At 42.1% G+C, this 23,824-nt stretch overlaps 1 long non-coding RNA gene across 1 annotated transcript; it reads left to right on the forward strand.

Moving 5' to 3' along the window:
- The first annotated feature begins 13,902 nt into the window (after positions 1-13,902).
- On the forward strand, positions 13,903-23,511 carry LOC117244129. The gene is made up of 3 exons (XR_004496635.1): positions 13,903-13,986; positions 15,405-15,553; positions 19,507-23,511. It is a non-coding gene; the product is annotated as an uncharacterized LOC117244129 (long non-coding RNA).
- The last annotated feature ends 313 nt before the right edge of the window (positions 23,512-23,824 follow it).

Raw genomic sequence — 23,824 nt, forward strand, 5'->3', positions numbered from 1 at the left:
TGTAGGACAGTTTGGTAACCTGCTTATTGTTATTTAAATAAAGGTACCTGTATAGATGAGCAAATAGCTTTGTATAGACCATAGGGTAAAATAAAATTCAGGTGTGAATTACTTTAAATAGTTGAGAAAGAAATTGTAAGAATTTGAAAAGTTCTTAGGCCAGAATATTCTGGTGTGTGCTCCACAGCTACATGAGCTTGTACTTTCACCTGGCTAGTTTTGCATCCTTACTTATGGGGCTAGGATATCAAACTAAGAAGGTTTTCTTCCATTCAGCCTAAGCAGAGGTCCAGAGAAAATTTTAAACAGCCAAGCCTGCTTCTCAGCTCAGAAACACATCCTTGGGTTTTGTTCTCTAAACAAATAAAGCAAAATCACAAGCTCTTGATCAAATTGGAAAAAAAATAGTACTTGGGAAAAAATCAATAAAAACTAAGATGGTTGCCAGGCCAGTCAATAAACATTGCCTCTTATCTCCAGGCTGGTCCAAATCCTGACCTCTTCTAAGTGTAAACACTATTTCCACCCCAGCTGCTGTGAGTAACTAACTTGAGAGAAGAGGCTGTAGAGTTTGATGTAAGCCTTGTCCTGCTGTACCAGGAGGGCTGGGGCTCATGTTCCATCTGAAATACCCTGTGACTGCTGGAAAAATCTCTGTCACCCACCTGCCAGATCCCCTGGAGAGGGAAATGCACTTGCTAGATGAAGAAAAAAAGATCTGGGAAAAAAGCCAGAAGATAAGGAGGTCGGGGTAAGTTCTCTGTGAATCTAGCATAAAGTGTTGCAAGAAAATAGGTGAGTTTTCAGTCAACACTGATCATACCCCCAGCATCTGAGGCAGTGATGGTTTACATCTGAAGAATTGCAAATTAGGGAATGTTTTGGAGGCAGTGTGTTCATTTTCAGTCATCTCTCAAGGGGCCGAGGAAACTAGATTTGGAGACCTGTAATTCTCTTATCCTTTGAGAGGTGAGTTGGGAAAACTGTAATTGAGCAACAACTTTTCCAGAATTCCCATGGAAAAGAACAGGAAATGAAACCTCCATCTGCAGCTTCTTAACAGGTTATATACTGAAAGCCTCCTTTGGTCACAAAGGATACAGGTAGTGTTAATTTATTTGGGTTACTCAGTTAAGGCTGAACGTGATCTATTTAGAGTTTGATTCCTTTTCCAAAGGGTCTATTAAACACCTATAGCTGAGAGTCTCTTAGTAGACAAATGTATGTTTTTAGGAGCATGAGGAAGTAACTTGACAAAGACAGAATAATAAATACTGAATTTTTGGTAAAATGTTTATTTCTTATTCCAATATACTTTTAGTAGCTTCTCTTTACTTTTCTTAGGTCAGTGTTATAAATTATCACCAAGTGATAATTTAATCATGTAAGACTGGCTCTATTGTGTTAATGCTCTTATTAAAAAATATGAGGTCTGGAGAAATGTCTTCTCTTTCTTCACAGGCCTCTGTATTTCTGTCATGATCTTTCATTAACTGTAGGAAAAAAAATGTCCAGTATTTATTTTTGGGTGCTTTTGGGCTCACCCCAGTTTGTAGATGCACGTTTTCCAAATTCCCATTCCACTCCAACTTGCCTTACTTAGATTCTCTGCACTCTCCATGCAATTGCTGTGACAGTTCCTCCTTCTCCCAAAGCAGCATTTCCCACTCGGGGTTTGCCAGGCTGTGTCAAAAGCAGATCTAGAGCAGAGCCATGGGGGGATGGGGAACAGCAGCAACTTGTTGCAAGTGCTGCATTTCCCCCACATCTCCTTGGACACTCATTAACTTCAGCTCTTCCAAGGAATTACTTGTGGGAGTGCCAAGAGTTTGGGGGGCACTTGGTGAGTTCTCAGTGTAGGAAGAGTTACGTAAAGAAGTTTGTAAAATATTCAAATGCCCCTGCAAGTACCTGGCACTTGTAAATTTACTAAAGCCTTGAAGAAGCTACTGTTGTTGTGCTGAGTATCTGGGCTTAGATTGCAGGTGAAGACTAAAGCTGAGGAGAGAATGTCAGCATCATGCTCTCATATCCTACAGCTGGTTTGTGAAGACCTTTCTTCATATAATGGCATCAGAACCAAAAAGGGGATATGTAAAAGAGTGGTGCCCTCTCTCCCCATGGAAAATTTGTTATTTTGTGATGTAATTTCTGAAATCTATGCTCAGCAGACAGATGATTTTTATTGTGCTAAATAAAAGTATTTTCCACTTGCTGTAGGCAAAGAAGTGTGTGTCTGTTTCCCCCCATTACTGACAGAGAAATGAATCAGTACAAACCCTAACATGAGCAGCAGGCACTACTGGAAAAGCTGGTCTGTACCACAGAGGGTCTTCATGTTGAAAATCTGCTCTCTGATAAATGTCCACAGTGAGAGGTGGCAGTACTTTATCTTCTGGTATCCCTTGCCTGTGCTGCTGGTTGGGACACCAACAGCCATGGTCTAAATATCTGAAGCTCTGGGAAAATTCAGTTCCTGTAAGAGAAAAATCTAAGTCTTTTAAGTGGTAGTTGGATTAAGAGGAGCAATAAAAACCCCTTGATCTCTTGGTTTAGGAGAGTTGAAGCTGCTTTTGTAGATCTGAAGTGGGGTCTGAGGCTGATGCACTGGGCTGCCCCTTGGTACAGCACAGGTAGCACTGACCCATCATGAGTCAGGCTCACAGAGGGTGTCTCTGTTCCCACCCTCTGGGTGTTGGGACTTCTGGGGGTTTTTAAAGTCTGCTTTCTGTCTCTGGCTGGCTCATGCTTGAAAAGCACCTCATAGCAAAACACTTCCCTGCCTGGTGCAGAGGGTGAGCCACTTAACATTGCTACCAAAACCCCCTTCCTTAGGAGGAACTGAGAAGGGTGAGAGGCAGGGATCAGGGCCAAGGCAGGAGGGAACTGCCCAAAAAGGACCATCACAGTGAGCATGTTCCCCAGGCAGCTGACTGGTGATACACACCTCTGTCATGCTGCTTTCAGCTGAAGCAATGAAGCTTTCTAAAGCTTTAGTTGCAAGTAGAGCTGTTTTTTCATGACCAAGGATGAACTCATCCTACTATTCAGCCTTTTTACCTTCTTTCAGTCTGGTGGTTACAAAATAGAGTGGGAGGGGGGAAAAAAAAAAGTGGTTTAGACTGTTTTTTAGGCTTTTAAAAAAAGTTGTCAAACCTCTTACGTGGTGTAAGACTCAGAAATTCTTTGTGTTACCTTTTCTGTGCTCCTGTAAGTCAGGGCTACAGGGAGAAGGTACCAAGCTAATTTTGAATATTTTCCTCTTAAATATGTATCTGCATGGGTAATTAATGGAAATACATTTTCCTTCTCCACCCTTGGAGCCCAAGCACCTGCTGTGAGGCTGTAAAAGTTATGAGTTAAAAGTTGTTATGCCTGGCTGTGTACATAAAACTCAAAGGCTACAAGAGACAGCATTGAATGGGGGCCAGTGGGTTGAGTCTGCATTCCTATTGTGGGGCATTTCTTGTGGCTTCTGTGTCACATCTGAAGGGAATGTCTTGTGATTGTAATCTCAGCTGTAGGAACAAGTGAGGAAAGAGTCCCAAAGGCAAGGTACTATCCTTTGCAAAACAGGAATGAGAGAGGCTGGGTTCAAAATAATTGTCTGATCACATGCTGTTACTATAACTATTTTCTTTAGGATACTGTTTCTCAGTTGGAGTGACACTCTGAGATACTATCTCATGCTGGATTGAGGCTATTTGGACAGGAGCTTTTAAGATAAATAGACTCACCTTTGTTTGACCTTTTCAGTTAAAAATTGCTCATATTAATAGTACCCTAAGTAATTCTTCATCCTTTTTAGATGCTTTAAATATAACAGCTGTACTTACATTATCTAAACGAAACTGAAAGTTCTGTGTCTGTGCAGATGAACTAGTGTTTTGCCCCGAGGAGACTGAAACTGAAATGGGGGGCAGGGTGCAATGTAAAAGTGGCCTCACTCCATTCCCAGCAGCAGCAGAACGGCTGGAGATTGCAGAGTGGCTCTGTTGTACATCAGCTGTTTCTGAGCCGCAGGTGGCAGGGACAGAGTTGTACAGGTGTCCCCTGCTCCAGCCCTCGGCCCTGGGTCTGGCTGGTGGGAACCAAGCACTGCTGCCTCAGGGCAGAGTTTGGGAATGCAGCCCAGAGTATCTCCAGGGCTCTGGTGCAGGTGGGATCTGTGCTGCCTCCCAGGGAGCTCTGTGACCTGCTCCTGCCATCTCCTGACCTTTGGGCCACAGCCCTGGAGAGAGCAGAGCTGCTGCTGCCACAATTCTCCCTCTGCGTGGGCCACACAAGCGTGCCCTGGGGGCTGGATTAGACACGTGGGGCTGGGTTTGGGTTCGAGGGAAGAGCTCTTCCCTGCTCCCTACAACCAACTCGTGTGGAGGAGAAGGCAGCACTGAGTCTGAGTTATGCAATGCATTAGCAAGCTTGGGATGCTGCTGTGAACGGGGGTTGTGCAACTTTCCTGCATGAATAATGCCTGATGAAAGCAACGCAAATGCTCTGTTGCTAAACTTGGGGTTTCCATCCAAATGTGCAAATATACTTTTTTATTTTTTTTTAATGCTAGACCCAGCCTTTTAAATATAGAAGCTTTAAATAAGACTTCCCTGTGTCTATTCCTGCACCTAAATCAGCATTTTCCAGAGGCTGAGCAGCACCTGGAGTTCCCCTAAGGCATGTGACTTGTGAAAGCTGTAGTGTAATTAACACTCTGAAAAATCATGTTGCAGATTCATGTGCCTAAGGGTAGGGTTTTTCCCCCTGTTTTTTCTTTTTCTCTCCCCCACCCCTTTCAGTCTCTGGCTGGATTACCAACTCTTACAATTTTATTGTTGCCCTTGTGTTAATTCATGTTTCTTAGAGCTTCCTCTCTAAAAGCCAGGCTGGACTTTGAGAACAGGGAGGAAAACCTCACAATATGGATTCAGGTACATTCCAAACCCATTAGCAAATGATTGATTATTTAAAAACTAATTTAATGAAGAAGAGAGTCTTGTCAGGGTGGAGAGCCTTAAAAACTGGTGATGTTTTCAATCCTTGGAGTACTGCTTTAAATATTTCTTTAAAAAGGAGCAGTCTCTGAAGATGCCTAAAACAGCAGTTGTTATAATAGTGGTGTTATTTCATCTCTTCTTTTCTGGCCCTGACCCAATGTTGAGTTTCTTGCCCGTGCTTGCTGAAGGACCAGTCATTATTTTATTTGCTGTGACAGAAGAAAACTCTGATTTCTTTGTAAGACCAAAAGTTGGATACTTTAATATGATCCTTTAACTGCTTTTTTTCAAAGCTGGGCCATGTTTATTATTGCTTTGCAGTTAAAGCTGAGCACTGATAAAAGAGAAACTCCCTAAAGGTAAACTTCTCCCTTGTCCTGCCACACTGTACACAAACCTCATCGAGTTCAGCTTTTTCTTCTCTACCTGTGACTGAATCACATCCTGTCGCTCACTCATGCAGATCTGTCTGTGGACTGAAGAAATCAAACTTAGCAAGATGTAGTCATCTGAAATACCAAGGGAGGTCCGAATGTCCCAGGTCAGGGGCTGGAAATAATGGGCATCGTGAGCCTTCCCAGCATCCCAGCTGTGCCAGGCATGCAAAGGCATCGTCGCTCTGCTGCTGGGGTACAGACAGATCACAGCCTGGCTGCAGCGGTACTTTCACGTTCTGAGGTTTTACATCTCCACGGGTCACAGGCAGCTGGAGCTTCTGTTGCTGTAACATCTCCATAGCAACGCAACGGCAACAACAATAAATGACAACAACCGGGAGCAGCAGCGGAGCGCAAACAGTTGTGCAAGAAGCGTGAGAAACTTGGGGCTGGTAACAATTCTGGCTGTGTGCGACCAGCAGATGCCACTGCAGCCCCGGGAACGGGGCCTGAGCGCTGTAACTGCGGCACAGGGGACACCTGGTGGCCTTCTCGGTCCTCTGAGCTGATGAGAGCTTGTGCTATGCCTCCTGATACAGGGGTGTAAAGGGCACCCTTGGGGAAAAACCCCCTTACAGACACATCTGCGTGATTAACTCTTAGGGCAGGGGACACTTTTCCTATGCAGGACTCTCTGAAATGGTTGTTCTTCCTGTCTGAGTATCTTGCCTTATGATAAAGTGAGATCCATCGTGGTGTTTCTGCCCTGCATGAAGGTGTGCAATTAATATTTCCTGCCAGGTCACTGCTTTGGGCCCAGCAAGTGCTGGAGGTTTCTGTCCCAACCATTGTGCTTGGCATCGTATTCAGGATTTCAAAACACTGGCTATTGCGTGTTCACAAAATGGTGTGGGCAATCTGCTTTCTTTAGTATAAAGATGATATCAGGGAGAAAAGATCTTCCATTGAAATATTACTTAATAAAAAAAATGAAGTAATGATAATTTTTTTATATACATACGGTTTTTTGGGGTTTTTTATTAGTTTTTTTTTGTTGTTGTTGTTGCTTTTGTGGGTTTTTCAGGGAAAGCAAATAGCAGCAGCTATGCAGTTTCTTCTGTAGTTCTAACTTCTAGATGTATAGAAAAATAGATTTTTAACCCCCTTGACTGAAGTCTGTCTGGAGGATTATCTATTTAAAAGATATTTACTGGTGCAGCTGTACTGTACAGATGTCAGGAGAGTTTGAGGATGTGGTGGTGGCAGGTCTATGTCATTTAAGCTTCTGTGTGGGATTTGTTAACGGTGAAAGAAGTTGGCTGTGGTATCAATCTGTCTTTGGGCTTTTACAAGTTTTTATGGCCTGCTGGTGCTATTCCAGCCCCTTTCCTTCACGTGGAAGTGTCCCCCTTCCTGTCACATCTCACCATCTCTATCAGACAGGTGTGTGCAGGGCTCTGGTGGGAGGAGCCCTGCTCTGAGCACCTGTAACCTGTTCAGGCAGCCTTCAAGGGGCCCCCCACCCGTGGGTTCTTCATTCCTACCTGAATTCATCTTAACATGATCCCTTGTTCCTAAGGGTAAGATTGTGTATTCTGGATCACTTTGAGAAAGCATTTCTGGATATGAATGGTCCTGTTGTGACTCTTGCTGAACATTCATGGATCAAACCATGAGTGACTTTTACCTTGGCTGACACTGAAAAGGTGGATTGGTGTTTTGGCTGAACAATACTGTAGTTCAAGCAGTGCAGATCCATTAGAATTTGAACAGATACCCTCTCATCCTTACAAATATACTCTCTTTTGAAACAGTCAGTCCCCCTTCACAAGCTTTGAAGATCTCAAGTCATGAGCTGCACTGCTCTAAAAATTAAATTTCATCCCAATATTTTAGCAAAGGTGTTCTGTCTAGTTTTGTTATTTTACTTGCCACTTTGGTTTTGTATTTGAAATTTAAGCACTTCGATGCAATCAAGTTGTATTGTCAGTCTTTACTGTGCAGCTGAAAGGAAGGGAGATACATCTTGCTGAAATGCATGGTAACATTAATGAGTGACTATGTGAATATAAGAAAGGAAAAAATAAAAATACAAAGTATCTGGAGAATGATCAAGAGTTGTGGTAGTCTTTCAAGGATTTGATTAAACTGGATTGAATGAGGATCTTTTTCCTCCAGAAGAAAGCACATGAATCTGTTTAACAAAGGAAGAGTAACACAGTTTGAATGAAGCTCTTTTTTTCATAGATAGATCTTGAAAAATCCTTTGTCTCTCTATGTGGCTTCTTCTAAACTGATTACACTAATGTGGTTGTTTCTGTAATTTAATTATCTCTGCACTCAATGAGAACAAGTTGATTAAAAGTCTCTTCTTTTTTTGGCTGAAATGTATTAGTTTTTCCTACGTGGAACTTCATGGCTTTTGTTTTCTCCTCATGTCACGGGCTGGTTTTGTTCAGTGCAGCTGTGCTCCCTACTGCATAACAACTCAATATAGCTGGCTTTGTAGCCCCTCCTTTTTATGGGCTGGACAAAATTACCTCCAGGGATTTGCAAATGTAGGTCAGTAGTGTAAAAACCCAAGTCCCACTCCTATATTAAAGTTTGCTCCCAAGTGGGAAATCAGGTTAGCTTCGGCAGGTTGGATTGCAGGCACTTTGATGTTGGAAGGCTGAACATGCGTGCAGGGAAGTCACTGGGCTTCTAAGCATGGTCCTGGTAGCCTGGGTTTGGAAGTCATGTTTTGCTTTTAACCAGAAAGGTTTTTATTTTAGAAAGCTCTTGGGAGATGAGCTTAACCCTGGGCTACGGTAATGTCAGGACTGAACAGGGCTGGGCATAGTTTGTATTTGGGTTGGCGGCAGCCAATTCTGCGGAGCTGCGTGACTCAGTAGCTGACACACTTCCTCCTGGGTATGAGTGCCACAGCACGTTGGTAGGAGGTGCTGCATGCTCCATGAGTCATTAAACCCAAAGCACTGAATTTTTCCTGGTCATTAAACATCACTTGGCTCCCTTGGTCGGAGCACGGCTTTTGCCTTCTGACTAACCCGGCTCCAGCTCCCTCCCTCGCCGGCAGTCAGGGCTCATCGTGTGCTCTTTGCTTTCCTGCTAAAGTGCTGCAGATCCCTGGTGCTGGCACAGAGTATCTGGTCCTCCTTTGTGCTGGGGCCATCCATGCACTTCAACAGCTCCGAAAACAGAAGGACAAATGCAACCTCACCTAGTGTGTCCAAGGTGTCCCTGCCCATGTATGGAGCTGGAAATAGATCATTTTTGGAGTCCCTTCCAAACCAAACCATCCCGTGATTCTGTGAGATAATCAGACAATATAAACTGGATGATTTCTTGTTTGTCAGTGCATGCAGGGCCAGGGATCTTGTGCTGTTATTTTTTTTTTTATCTCCTTCTTAAGATAACTCCTTGGAGTGAAATCCATCAACCTGAAACTCAAATATTTCATGTCCATTTCAGGAATTGGCAGGAGTTTCCCCTTACCTACAGCAGCATCCAGAGGAGCTTTGAGCTTTGCAGGTTCCTAAGGACCTGCTATACCATGGTAGTCACAGATGTGGCTTCTTGTTCATCCATTACCTGGAGTGAGCTGCTCCTCATGTCCCTGCCATGACAGGAGTGAAACATTTGCATTGTAGCAGGCAGATGAGCCACAAGCCAAGGCCAAAGTGACTTGGGGATATTGTATCAGTTCTGTGCTAGAATGTTCTTTATAGGCAATGGCTCTAAGCTTGAGTAGAGGTGTTGATGGTCAGGTCATACTGTGGAGCAGGGAGCTCTCCTTTCTGACCCCTGCAGACCTGCAGGACTTCTGTAGTTTTAGGAATTGCAGGTTCTGAACTGATGAGGATGAAAGAAGGAAAACACAGATAGGAGAAATAGGCAGTCATTCTCCCTGAGCCCTGGATAATTTCTGAGATCTGCATCTACTCTAATTCACCATCTGTGTGGATTCTTGGTGGCTTTTGGAGATGTCATTTCTAGGAAGTTTCATGTGTTAATCATGAAGATTTGTAAGCAAAAATTTTCTTTTATGTTGTGTGTTGTACCCAGCCAGCTCTGACTTACGTTTGAGCTGGAGAATTTTTGGAAATACCCAAGTATGAAGGAAATGCCTGTCCTTCAGATATGAGTAGAGGAGACACTCCATTTCTAGGTGAATATCCCACAATCTTTACAAATATCTTATTTATAAAGGTTGTATTTTGATAAAATATTTTAAAGTTACTTTTGCAAGAGCCACAGTTCTGTATTTATTTGAATTTTGACTTATTGAGTGGATAGCCTATTTTTTTTGATATATCAGACAAGGGTCTCAGTTACGTTTCCAGTACAGAGATAAATGGGAACTATTAATTCAAATATACTTTTTCCAAGGTTGATTTCAGAAACAAAAACTTAGAAGGAAGTGCCTACACAGAAAATGTAAATCTTAGAGCTGCAATTATTTTAATCCTCCCCTAGAATTTTTCTGGAAATTAAGGTGACTGTCATTCCACTGTTTGGAATCTTCTGGTGTATTGTAATCACTTGTTGCCTGTTGTCAGATGTTATTCAGTGGCCATCCAGTACATACCTGCTTAACCAGAGCCTCTAAAGGCTCTGTTATATTTCTTAGAGGAGAGGTGAGCAGTTAATAAGTCTTTGACAGCAACAGGAGTCTTGTCTTAACCCACTCACTAACTCAGTACGTGGAAAACTCCTCCAAGTCTCGGATTCAGGATTGCTTTTAAGTGGATACCTGCAATAATATTTGCAGCTCACACGCTGATTCCATGCTGTGCTTGTTCTGCCCTCCCTTCAAGGACCTGATCCAAAACCAATTTTGAAATGAGCAGAAAGTCTTCTATTGATGTTGTGCTTGAGAGCAGATCGTGAAGAAACTGCAGAGGAAGCGATAACATAGTGGTGGGTCATGTGTCTTGTGTCTGCAGTGCTGGGGAGCTGATGTCATGTTTATTAGAAGCCAAGATCAGAGTTCACAGGCTCAGGAAATGTCTGCAGAGTTTAGGAATGGTTTGTAACTTCTATCCCAATGACAGGTTTATTTGGCACTTTTTGATAAGTGGCCTGTTTGAAATTTCCTCTCCAAGTAAGCAATTTGTAATTCCCACTTGAAAGGGCTACTGTGGGGGATGGTGATGGGGCCATATTTGAAAACCATTTATGGTTACTAACATCCTGGCATCTGTCATCCAGGAGTCCTGTGCCTTTATTGTTTTGATCTGTCCAAAATGATTTCTTTATACAGAAACTGGAAAGCTTTCTTTGTGTCCTGAGTGCTGATAAAAATATTCCTTAAAACATATAAATAGAATTCATGACTAAATTAAAGGATCATTAGAAATAGTTCCACTGTTTTCCCATCATGAAATTTGCTCACTTATTTGGGTCACCTCATCTCATTCAACCTTACAGTGCATTTTTCTCTATCCAGTGTCAAAATATCATCATCATGGCATTCAAATTCTGCCAGTTCTCTGCCATTGCACTGATTCCCAATCCTCATTTCCTGAGCCCAGCTCCTGCTTCCATAAGCAACAATGCAGTTGGTTTGCAGGTGTTAGAGGTTTCTTCCACTCATGGCTTCTATTGACTCCCAAAGAAAGCTGGGAGAACTCTTGTTGTACTGGTGATGTAGCTGCAGTCCTTAAAGGATGTTACCTAATGGAAGCACCTTGAATAATTGGGATTGTTCAGCCTGGAGAAGACAAGCTTCAGGGTGACCTCACTGTGGTGGCCTTCCAATACCTGAATGGAGCCAACAAGAAACATGGAGAGAGACCATTTACAAGGACATTTAGTGACAGGACAAGGGGGAATGGCTTCAAACTGAGAGTAGGTTTAGGCTGGATATTTTAACAAGGTTCTTTTATGTGAGAGTGGTGAGGCACTGGATTCCTCATCCCTGGAAGTGTTCAAGGTCAGGCAGCAAACTTAAACTTGGCTTTCAAGTACTGATTTTTATTTAAAGAATTAAAGCAGGTATTCTGGGAAGTGTCACAGAAACATAAGCTCTTCAGAATCAGCACTTAGGGACATGGAGGAACCCAGCTCCACGGTGTTTACAGAGGATTAGCAGGAGTTATGTTGTTACCAGAGCTTCTGAGACACCCAAGTCTCCTGCAACAGGAATACTCTGAAAATCTACTCTTTAGTACATGTGTAACACTTGGAAATAAGTCCCAGTTTACTGTGTCATGTGTGTGCTCTTTAAACCATCTCAGCTCCTTTTTTAGGGTAAGGCCTAGTTGGGAAAATGATGCCTTCCCTGTTCTGATGCTTTCAAAATCCAAATGGATGGAAGAGACCTGATTTGCATGGAGACACCCTAAGGAGAGGCTGTAAGGTTGGGAGGACAATCTGGATCCCTTTTCCAAGCTGCTGCACTATTTGCTCAGGTTTGGAGTCACATAAGCCAGTCTTGAATTGGATTCAAATTTATTTCTCGTCGTCAGAGGTTTTTTGCATCAAATAACCCTGACCTCTGTCCTCATCGGTGGTAAACCAGACAAGAGCATCCAAATGGCACTTTGTGTTAGCCTTGGTTTTGGTCTGTTCTTGGTTTCTCGTTCAGACTGTTCAATGCCTGCTGGGGATGATGTCCCAGAATCCCCGGGAAGGTGCTGCAGCTCAGCGGTGCAAGGTGAGTCTGGTTCCTGCCAGCAGAGGACATTGTTGTTCAATAAATTTCTCCAAGAGCCTCTTGGCTCCTTAGCCTGATGTTTTATAGGGTTTTGATATACTTGGACTATTTGTTACACTTACAAAGCTTATTTTGGTTGAGGACTGAAAACTTTTGAGACTTTAGAACACAAATTGCAACTTTACTATCTCCCAGGTCCTGGAAGGAGAGAGCTTTTTGTTATGCCAGTTTTCAGCCAAGAATGCACTGCTCATCGAAGTGCTGCTGACTGGCACCAGCAGTGCAAGGATTGTGTGTTTTGGGTAAGTGATCAGCAGGAGGAATTGAAATCTAGGAGTACATTATGGATCTCTTATTAGTAAAAGTTTCACCTGCACATGAAATATAAGAAAATATCGTGCAGAATTTGAAATTAAGGAGGCTGATGCTGCTGCAGAAAGTTTGGTGGAAAAAATTGGGTTTGTTCAACCATTTCCTGATATCAGGTGTGGAGGTGGGAGCTGGGGAATCAAGCTGTTAGTATAAAGGGCCAACAGGAGAAATGGGAGCTCCCACAGACACAGGGCAGCCTCAAGCCATGTGCAGAAGAGAGGAGGAGCTCCGAGGTGGTGCTGAACCTGGAAAGGAGTCCTTGCTTGTGTGCCATAGCTGTACTTGGAGCTGGGAGCTTACATCTGGTCAAGTGTCTTCTCTAGGAGGTCAGTCCCGAAATTTAGAGGACTCTTGAAGGGCACAAATATCTTGTTTGCCAAAACCAACCCCCAAAATCCTCCGGTCTCCCCCACTTTGGGGGTAAGAATAGATATTCAACAACTTCTTATTTCATCTGAAATTTCACATAGTTTTGCAAAATAATTTGCAGAATAAAAATAACGTGAAAGCTAATATTTGCTGCTTTATAAATGCTTCTGATCTTCACTGTACCAGAAAATCCTTTAATTCACAGTTAAGTTTTAAAATGAAGGTGGGAGGGAAGGTTTTAAACTGACTTCAGCTGAAATGTTTTCTTGCTTCTCAGTCTGTTGAGCCAACAGAGAGGATTCACCTCTTTGGTATCAAGCTGGTGCACATCCTTTTTGTCCTGCTTTTCCTTCAGTGCTTCTGATGCCTGCCTTCAGCCATGGCTCTGTTTCTGCTGAACACTTGAATGAAAATGCCCTGATACCACTGCAAACTCCTCACTGTGGTCTCCTATCCCAGACATGCAAACAGAGCAATGCTGTTTCCTTTCCTCCTGAGTTAGGGAAGATATTCTGCCTCAGCTCTGTTTGAAAGGACAGGGGTGTGTTGGACAGGCCTTGCTCTATCAGCTTCAGTTATACCATATTTATATTAGCTGAGGATGTGGCTTTGGGTTCTGATTGCAGTTGCTGGTTGAGTCAGAAAACCCCAAGTTTCTCCACTGTGATGCTTTTTTTTTTTCATTTGTTTACATGGAATCCAAGTGTTGGAGATGGGTCTTTAAACAGAAAAATATGATGGCTAAAAAGAAAAAACCATGAATCTCCTTTCACAGGTGAAAAGAAAATGACAGGCTTACAAGGAAAGATGTGGTGAACTTCATCTTTGCAGCTTCCTTTTCCCATTTTCTACTGCAGAAGTTCAAGAGGGCTGTAAAACCTCAGTTTCCACAAAATATGACTGTCCCTAATTATAAGGTTAAAGGATTAATATTGCACACCGTAATAGGAAGTGTGAGGAGGAAGTACTACCCTCTTGGCTGAACACCCCCTTTTCAATAAAAATAGCAAACTCCAAATTTATATTAGGAAATGTGAAAGTCCCAAGAGTCTCAGCGTCCTCTGAAGTAATTTCTTCCACTTCTGGGTAGTGAGCTTCCTATTTATTCAGCAACACTGTACCATCTGTGGGAGAGAGAAAGCCAGGCTGGTTTGTGTGGCCTCCTCCGCTGAACCTCAGGGAAAAAGCGACGTCTTCCGCCCCGCTGTTTTTTCAGGTTTGATTTAACACTTGCACAGACCTGGTGATGGCTAAGGAAGAAAAATGCAGTTGGGACTGCTGAAACCAAAGAGTTGGCAGCTGTCATGCTGCTTTTAGGGAGGAAGCACTGGTTTTGGGACCTTGTTGGGACAGGTAGCAGGGCTGGGCTGGCCCCTCTGTCTTGGGCAGAGCCATGGTTAAAGTCAGTAGGTCTCAGCTGATAGGGATAGGATTTGAGAGTTTGAAGTGGGTGTTATAGTTCAGTGATTGGGAAGAATTAAAACCCCTAAGATTGGTTTACTTAATGGACTTTATTATGTCACAGAGACCGGGTCATTTCATGGTGAAGAGAGGAGAATGCAAGGGCTTTTTGAAATCCCAGTGTCCTTGAGTTTTCCTTGCTGAGTGGTTTAATCAGTGGCCAAAGGCACAGGATGGCTCTTGCTTCCAGCACCTATTGGAAGTGGCAAGTTCCAGATGAGACCTTCCTTTTTGATGGAATTGGTGTGTTCTCCCTGTTCACTGGGAAAGGACAGGACACACTTTGGTACCTGGTTGTGCTTAAGAGACTGGCTTATATATGACTGATGGGCACTTATGCCCTTGACTGAGCACATACCAACCACATCAGCTTTTGGATGTATAAAACCAGCTGGGGTGGGTATGACAGAGGAGGAAGGAAATGTATTTGCCTCTTCCATGTTTTTAAAGCTTTATCCCAAGCTACTGACCCCTCATTTAAACATTCATTTGCTTAATAATTTTATGTAGCTTTGTTTTGCAGGTATGCCTAGTCTCTGTGAGACTCACACATCTGGCCCCTCTGTCCTGCCCTCCCATCTCCCTGCAGACTGTGTGTACATTTTATGCATCTCAGCTTTCCTACTAATTCCCCAGCTGCCCCTGCTCCCAACATCCACATCTGGCATTTGTTAGTGGCAATTTATGGCATCACAGCTCTCCAGCCATCCACAAATGCAGACCTGTGCTATGGCTTTGTCCAGTTGTGTGACTTGGCTTGTAGGACACCTCCCTTAAGATCTGAGGTGACGGATCCTGATGCAGGAAGAACAAAGTCTCCTTTTTTTATTTGAGGTATGAGATAAGCCAGCCAAATGGAAGTTTGAGAATAACATTCTCAATGTTTTTGAATTCTTTCTCATAAATTAACTTTAATAAGAGGAATTTTTAAAGTTGGGCCCTTAAAACAGCAAAAGGAAAAACTTGGAGTGGGCCTTAACCCAAGTTATTTGTTCTGAGAAGGGAAGGACAATTAGCACCATCAACTCAGAGAAGGCTATGGACCAGCTCTGTTGAGAATTGAGCTGGGTTTAGTTTCCAGTTCATTCAGCGCTTCTAAGCCCACGTTTAACTTTAATCCTGTTAGTAATGCTGTGTGATGGTCAGGTAGAAGTTAAGAAGGTGTTGCTTCAGTTTTTCAGATGATGGTCCATCTCTGCATTAAGTACAGGCGACATTTCCTGCTCTTATGTGACCATTGTGCCCTGGAGGATTCAGTGTTGGAGTTAACTGCTCATGCAGACAAGAAACTCAGCATGTTCCTGCACTGTCAGTGTGCAAAGGTAAGACAGACAAAGGTGCTTTTGTGCAAACCCAGGGATCTTCAGATGAAAATCAGCCCCTTCGTGTGAACTGCTTTGGGAAGTGACTCAAAGCAGCTTCATTTCTAGTATTGCTAAGCTCCTGTCTTCTGGAGCAGCCTCTTCTGATGTGATTGTTTATTCCTTTTATTTATGCCACCAGGTTAACGCATTTGCTCTTGTCCTTTAACGTAGAACAGCAGAATTGTTTGGGTATCTGTGCATGTGTGGAGTTCAAACTGGCTGTCTGTGTCTAACGTGGATGTGTGTGTATGCATGTGTCAGGTTTTAGAAAATTATTGGAAGCAGCTGTGGGTGGATGAGAAACAAAGCTGTGGGTCTGTGAGCCAAACAATTAACATAGGAGTGGAATACTGTAGTTACATCAGTCTTTCTCTAAAAAGCCTGAGTTTCTCCCCAATTCCCAAAAGTCCATTATTAATTCTCTTGGCATGTAGCATAGCAAAATGAGTGCGTTTATGAACTTGACTACTTCTTTTAACAAGTTCCAATAACTGCTTCCTAAATCTTGTGTTTTTATATCAATTACATACAGTAAGCATTGAAATCAACCAAAGAGAACTGCTGAGGCCAAGAAGGGTTATTTATGTTAAATGAGGATTGCCAACTGCCAAAAGTAAAATGTGGATATAATTTTATAACACCATTTTATAATTAAAGTCATAAGTGAGGTTTCCTGCTATTGTTTAAAAATGTGTCACAATAAATTTAAATCAAGGATGAAGGCACAGAAGGGGCTACTAAAGAACGTATCAATACAACAAAGATGGTACAGCGAACATGTCTGTTGCAAAAGAAAAACATGTGCTAACAATTTCAGTGAAATAATTATATTTATTGCATATAGATTCTGTTTTAGGAACTATAACCACTTAGAAACTGTTTTCATTCATGTCAGATTGAGGTTAATTTGTTGTTACTGTATGTCTATAGATAGATTTTACTGTCAGAAATTTAATATGTTGGTTTAATGATAAGGCAGCCTTCTAGCTGGACCAGATTTTTTTAAAAGGCCAAGAAATCCAGAAAAAAAGTTAATAGTTTTGGCTAATATTTATGTGTCCACAGCATTTTTGAGTTAATGTTGTATCAATAAAGAAAATAAAACCCTGGCAAGTAAGTACCCACTCGTCAGATTCAGAAAAATATTTAAGCACATGCTTAACTTCAGCATTTTCAGTGGGATGTTGATTTTAATAGTATTAAGCACAAATCTAAGAACTTCTTTAGGGACTCTTTTTTTTCAATTGTAGCCTGAACTCGAAGGAGAAATAACTTCAAATTGTCAAAGTGAACAGGAGTTATAACAGCTCTTTGTTTTAATTTACTCATTGTCTGAATATGTAACTTTGCTCCTACGCTGTCAGAGATCTTCCAAAGGTTTTAGGGCTGACCCCTTGCAGCCTATGGGTGGTTGCAAATGCTCCCCCTTTTCCCAGAAAGAAGTGGTTGATTCCCATGCATTGGTAAGAGTTAATCTCTAGAACATTCCTGGCTTTGGGAAGTCATGTTCATGGAATAGGTAAGTAATTTCCAATGGATCATTTCATCCATCGCTTTGCTAATAGAACCCATGTGTTTCATATCAGCACCGAGGGGACATTAATCAGTGCGCACCACTCCTGCCAGACATATTCTGTGCAGAGTCCCTGGTTACATCTCAAATGTCAATATGTGGAAAAAGATGAATAATAAAATGCAATAGATAGCATTTGTTACACATGCCATTTGTAAGTTCCTTGTAAAATAGATCCCAGGGAAAGAGCTGATGGTAATACAACATTGAAGTTATGAAGCTCTCAGAGGAAAGAAATGCCAGAGTCCAGCGGTTCATCGTATTCTGATGCTTTCTGCACATGCATTATTGTCATACAGGCTTTAACTAGAGGACCACAGCTTATTTCTCCACTGACACAATGTGCTTTCCAAACTGGAAAAAATTTGGAAGCTGCACTATGCAGGAGCTATTGATGTCCTTAGGAATTTTACCTCATGCCTAGAAAATCTCAAGATGTGCTTTTAAGTTGTTCATGACTGTGCTGCAATGGAGACAACTCTATACCTGTAGCACAAGAAGTCACCATAGCCTCTGGTCTAATAAAGGCTGAAAAATGTTCTCATTAGTGATGCTTATTCTGTCTTAATTCATCACTCACTTGAGGCAGAATTCCCCCATTGCTGGGGGAAGAAGTGGTGCTAGGAGGAGATTGTGAGCAAGGAGGAATGAAATGGGGCATCAGGGGCAAGAGGGGATGCTGGGGGCTGGAAGGCATAACTGCCATCAAGTACATAATTAGCCAGAACCACTCTGACAGGGTCTAGAAATCTGTGAGAGGTGATTTCAAAGTCTCTACTTTGAAATCACAATTTCAAAGTCTCTACTAAACTTTTAAACATCTTTTTGACCTCTCAGCTGAATTTCTTTTGTTTTTATAATGTAGTCCTTCACTCTTGTCCTGTCCTTGGGGGAGGAAGATAACAAATATTTGACTTCTCTCCGACCCCCAGTTTGCTATCCTGCAGCATGTGTCCTTCTTTTCACACTCTCTAAATCTTCAGATTTTTTTTTTTTTAAAGCCAATTATCTTGTAAAGGTGAAATTTTTGTTTGTTCTGTTCCATGTATCCATTTCTTACTCTCTTTTTTGTATCATAGAGGTTATACTCAGGTCTACAGACTGAACTAAATGTTCCCAAACTATTCCCTATCTCTTAAAAATCAACTTTCTGGTCTCTTGGAGTTCCATCTGTGTTTCCAGGGAGCACTCTGCAGATAGCCAGGAGTGGCTCAATGTCCTTCATTCTTTCTGTAAGTGCTCTGAAGTTATCATGTGTGGCTGATCTGGATATATTTAACTATTCCAAATATTTTTTAACATGTTTTCTTTCCATAGTCTGGACTGTGCACTTACTCTGTTGCTATTAAGTTCAGCTTTAAGTATCTGATCTCAATTAACCTCCTTTAAAATCTGAAGCAGGAAAGGCCATGTTTAAGCCTTCTAGATGTTATCAATAATCAGGAAAAGCATCACAGATGCCCTCTCCTATTAAGCAGTTTACTATCAATAGCCTGAGAAGGCAAACATGGAAATGTCTTGGAACATTTAGAGGAAAAGATTCTGCTACTGTGGTGTTGGGGGGGGGTTACGCTGCCAGAAAGCTCAAATATTTGTGGATTACTCAATGTGAGAGCAGATGACTGAGCTGAAATCACAGCTCCTGCCTTTTACAGCAGCAGGAAGCATTTTGTTGTGCTACTTCCCTGGGTGCTCTCTAATGACAGAAAAATTGCACATTTCTGTCTGGTGAAATTCAGTCAGAATCCTTGGTAGCTGGACAGAAATCAGGCTGGACAGAGCTGCTTAACATGGTTTGCATTACACATGAGCTGCAGATGCTGCCTTGAGGAGAGTATGCACAGAATATTTTGTCTAATTAACTCCAGTCTGTGTCACCAAGAGGTTTCTGATCTTTGTCCTCAAAGTTAACATGTTAAAAAGTACACAAGGCTTCTCCCTTTCGTGTATCTTATATAGATACAGAAGGATTTTGAGAATCAAGAAAATGCAAACGACAATGTTTAAACTGAAGCAAAGGAGTGTAAGGTCAGTCCAGTGCTGACTAGTGAAGAGGAACTGGAATTTGGTGGTTCTGCTGCTTCTGTAACCAAGAGGATAAATGCAATTACTGTTTAGAGCTGCAGCAAATTTGTATTTGCACTCTGAATATCAGATCTTTAGGAGGCCTGCTGCTAAAAAGGCCTCTCCAGGCTCTGCTGTGGAGAATCTACATGTGAATTCTGCAGTGCAATTAGAAATAAAAACGATTGTTTTCATTGCTCAGAGAGTGCTGCCAAATGCTGGTGCATTTTCTGGATTTCAAAATGAACTGTGCTTATGCTTAACATCCCTCTAGGATGGAGCACAGCCGTGATCCAAAGCTGGCTTCAGAGTGGTTGAGCCTCCACCTTCACTCCAAGTGCCTGCACTGGCCAGTGCCTGATTTGGACAGCACTGGTGAGAACCATTGTGAATTTTACCCCTTCTTGGTAAGGTACACAAAGTATTCATGTTTCCTGTCCTTGCTACAACTGAGCACTGGGAAATCTTTAAAGCTTCTATCTTGCCATGACTTCCATGAGGTAGGAAGTCTCAATTGCTTGGAAAATGGGGAGATAGTTTCTCTGTGTTCTAACTCATGTAGGGACACTGTTACAGAGCAAAAGACTGATCCTGGATTTCAGCAGCTCAAGTGTTTTCTGTAGCTTTTAATCTTTCTTTGGACAGTGACCTTAAAAGCTGCCTCAGGAGCATTTCAGAGGATACTTGGCATCAGAGTCCCTCTCTGTGTCCAGAAGTTTTATCCTGGATCCAAGTGCATCGTTGTCAGTATTGATGAAGCATTTTACAATGAAACCCCCTGTTTAAAAAGAGAAAACCAAACCAGCCCCTATTTGTTACAGGAGATCTGTGTTGCTCAGGATAACCCTTACCTTGCCTTCTGACTGGCCCTTGGAGCTCTGGCCTACAAATTGGTCCTGGAATAACTTCTGGTCCTCTGGGCCTGCTGGATCTTCTGATCTGGTTGTCACAGCTTTCCTCAGCAGCTTGTACAATGCTCCCGTGCGTCTTGTGCATTGTGAGATTGGTGGCAAAATTGTGATGTGGAGCTAGAATTAAGGAAAGCATTCTCAAAAAGCCCTAGAAACTTTCCTGGTTTCATGGTTCATTAGAGACTTTAAACTCTTGCCATGCATGTTGAAAGATTTGCTTAAGTCAATGAAGGCTTTTGAGTGAACTTCATCAGGCAAAATTGGTGGTTCCTCTGAGAATCCAGAAGAACATTACCAGTTTCAAGCAGCTTTTGCTCTGAGATTTCTTTGATTCATTTGGAGCTGACACAGTAGAGCTGTGGAGCAACATGAGAGAAAATACTTAAATGATCTACAAAGCAAAACCACAGAATTTTGTGAAGTTATCATTAGAGCTGTGTTGAAAACTAGATGGTTTTTTGAAAGGAGCAGGGAAATACGACACGAAGGTCTGCAAAACTGCCTTACTTTGATTGCCACAGAAAGAAGCTCAGAGCCTGCAAACTCCACCAACTGCTAAGTGTCATCAGAGAACTCAGACCAGCCATTATTCCTACAGCAACATGTGCAACCTCCTAGTCCTGAGCCAGATCCTATGTGAAGAAATAAACAATTGGAGCAGTCCTTGTCTTGGAAGGCTGAAAGGGCACAGAAGAGATTTTTCAAGAACTTTGTTATACAAAATTTATCGAAAATCATTTGTATCTTTAATCTGCTTTGAAAATCTTAGCTGTAGAAAGCTGATAACATTTGATATCTAAAAATGAGGGTGCTTGAGAAAATGTAGGATTAAAATGGACTTTATGTACACACAGACCTGAGGCATTTTCTTTGGGTCCTCCTTTGCAAGCTATGCCTGCAGTACTCCTAATGCTGTAATTTCAAATATTTCAGTGACCACCTTCTGAAGATTTCCCATGGATTCCAGTCCTGGTACTTCTGTGTTATTTTGATTTTACTGTTTCAGTGTCCCTGTGTGTCTCCTGGGCAGGTTTGCCTGACCAGATGTCCATACTGAATGACACTCGAAGATTCCCAAGATGCCTGTGTTGTTCTTTTCCTTTCTTCTTTTCCAGTTGAGAACTTTCATCAGCCCAGAGGTGACTGCAGATACAGGAGCATAGGAACGTGAGGCAACTGAATTACAGCACCTGTGATACTGGAGTGGCTTTTTCAAATGGGTGTACTACTGACTTTGGCTTTTTTTCCTTATCCAGAAGAAAATTACTTTTCCTGTGGAGAAAGCCCATCTTTCAGCTTGCTGTACCCCAAGAGATGCATGTGGAAGGGTATTTTACTCTGGAAATGATTCTTACCCACAAGAATGGTGGGACATGGCTTCAACTGGTTTCCATTTCTTTCAGAATTGCCACCCCTTGCATTCAGTGCTTGAAACCAAGACGAGCTTGTGGAAACAGCTCTTGCTGTTTTCTGTCTTTGCAGGGCAAGTCAGACAAGGGGAAACACACCTCTTAGGATTCCATCTAGAATCCCATAAGATTTAATTCTCATCTGGCCAAATCCTCCCCTGAATTAATCCCCACCACCCAGGGAAGTCAGTGGAAACACACCTGGGCTCCAGGTATCCTGCTCCATGCTCAGAGTGCTCAGCTTCCATCACCGGGCATGGCAGAAGCACAACCTCCACATATAAAACCCTTCCTGATATCGCCAGAGCGAGGGGACCACAGCCTTAAAATCCAAATTAAATGAACCTAATTTCCTCTGAGATGTTAACGTGCCGTGCTGATTTCAAGTTAATCAAAACAGATGTTTTCGAAATGCATCAAACAGGATGTAGAAAATTTGGCTATTTAATGCAGATTCAAAGCAAATTCCTTACAACCACCACGGAAACCATGGCTGTTTGCTCAGACCTGTGGAGCGAGGCTGTGCTTTTTGAGTGCCACTTGCTGCCTCTGCCCACTGTGGCCTCCATTCCATGCACTTATTTAAAGCTTGGTTATACAGAGCCACTAAAGATAGTGGGCCAAACCTTGTTCTTGGGGACATAATTAATGTATCCTGCCAATTCCTTAAATAGATGCACATCTTGGAAGAAGACAGTTTGACATGTGTTTTATCTCCTCTTCTGGAAGCTTTGCTCTGAAATTCAGGCATTTTGTACAAAATAATGATACAAACAGAATTCAACTGAGGAGTTCATGTCAATATTTTCAGATTCTTTGTACCTGTATTTGTTCAGACCTGATTGTAACCCTTGCAATTCAATACTAGCAAGAAACAAAAAAGAGTTGTCTTATTCCTTCTGAGGTAAAACAAATATTATTTGGTCCACGACATCCATTTGTGTTTTATTAACCTGATATTAAAGGAGGTGAAGTCTAGTTAATGCAACAACATTTTAGATGGGGATAAGTCAGTCTGAATCCCCCTCTTAAAATCTTTCAAGGATTTCAAGGAAAGAAAAATTTAAGTAGAAGACTTGATACTTCAGTGTATATTACACCCAGTCTGCAGTTTAGTGTTTTTGTTGATTTTTATTGCAACTTAATGATTCTGGCAGGGCCTAATGGAGTAGAATTTGATCTCTATGAGCATTTTTATAAAATACTAAGGTAAGCTGAGGAGTTTGGCATTTCTACTTTTGAGAATGGAGAGTCCACAACCTCTTTGGACAACCTATCCCAGAGTCTGATCACTCTCACAATAAAAAAATAAGCATTTTTCCTATGGTCAAAGGAAGTTTCCTGTGTTTCAGTTTGTGCCTGTTCCCTCTTGTGCTGTCACTGGGCTCCAGTGAGGATACTCTGGCCCCCTCTCCTTCCTGCTCTCCCAACAGGTGTTTATTCCAGGGGATTGGATCTTCCTGAACTCTCTTTTCTAGGCTGAACTGTCCCAGTTCTCCTTGTCTCTCCACATGGGAGAGAGGCTTCAGTCCCTTAATCATCCTTGTGACACTCACAGCAGTAAATCTATGGGGTTTTTGTGTACTGGGGAGCCCAGAACAAGGGGGGAAGTGTTCCTGATGATTCTTTTATGCTGTCTTTCTTCCATTACAGATCTCTCACTCTTCACTTGCCATTGTAGGCTGAATCACATTGGGACACCATCAAAAGCTCTGCACTGCTGAAGCAGGCTTTTTCCTTTCCTTTTTTTCTAATTAAAAAAAATAATAAAAATTCTTATAAGACAGGCCAAATTATATGAGTTTTTGGAAGAACAGACTATGAAATGTGGTATGTTTTTTTTAAATTGCAGTATTCTACCAAAAAAGTTACTCAAAATAGTGTGACAGTATTCAATGTTTATTAAGATCTGTGAGGATTTTGTTTTTAGCTAAAATAAATGGAGATAAGTAGTTATTAGATGTTGGATGAAATCCCTTTATTCTGTGTAGAAGGACTTTGACATTTGGTACAAGAGGGATCCAGGTCAGGTTTTTATAGAGATACAACTTATTCAAACACAACAGCTGAATTTTTGTAAAGCAGCTTTTAAAATCCTCTCTGGTGGCTTTAGCCCTTCTTTGTTGGCCAGTGTACTGTGATGGTCAGGGGCTTTCCAGACCTCTCAGGACTGTCATTTGTGCTGTTTTAGGCTCCAGACAATCGAGAACCCTTAAATTCATGGCACTGAGAGTGTGGGGAAATCTGAGCTTTCTCAAAACTCTGTAGTTTG

This window comes from Parus major, chromosome 3, assembly GCF_001522545.3.
Source record: "Parus major isolate Abel chromosome 3, Parus_major1.1, whole genome shotgun sequence".
In the NCBI taxonomy this organism is placed as follows: Eukaryota; Metazoa; Chordata; class Aves; order Passeriformes; family Paridae; genus Parus; species Parus major.